The sequence below is a fragment of the Propithecus coquereli genome, unplaced genomic scaffold, assembly GCF_000956105.1.
Source record: "Propithecus coquereli isolate 6110/MARCELLA unplaced genomic scaffold, Pcoq_1.0 Scaffold103, whole genome shotgun sequence".
NCBI lineage: Eukaryota > Metazoa > Chordata > Mammalia > Primates > Indriidae > Propithecus > Propithecus coquereli.
The window spans coordinates 2,932,867-2,933,140 of record NW_012134192.1 but is presented as its reverse complement, the minus strand read 5'-3'; positions in this window follow the sequence as shown (position 1 = coordinate 2,933,140).

The window sequence follows — 274 nt, the reverse complement described above, 5'->3', positions numbered from 1 at the left end:
GGGGCCGGGTGGGGTGTGGGCGCAGCCGGCGCGGGGGTGGGGCAGCCCTGCGAGGCCCGCGGGCTGGGCACCGGGATCCCGGGCGGCGGGGACCCAGCAGGCAGCCCCCGGGACCCCGGAGCCTACGGCGGCGCCAGCGGAAGGAAAATGCAAACCGCACTCCCGGCCATTTCGGACACTCTTGGGGGCCTCTTTCCACGTCGACGCGGTGCGAAGAGCTGGTTTCAGATCTTGACTCTTCGGTCTGTCCTGTTAGCAATCACTAGGTCAAAAA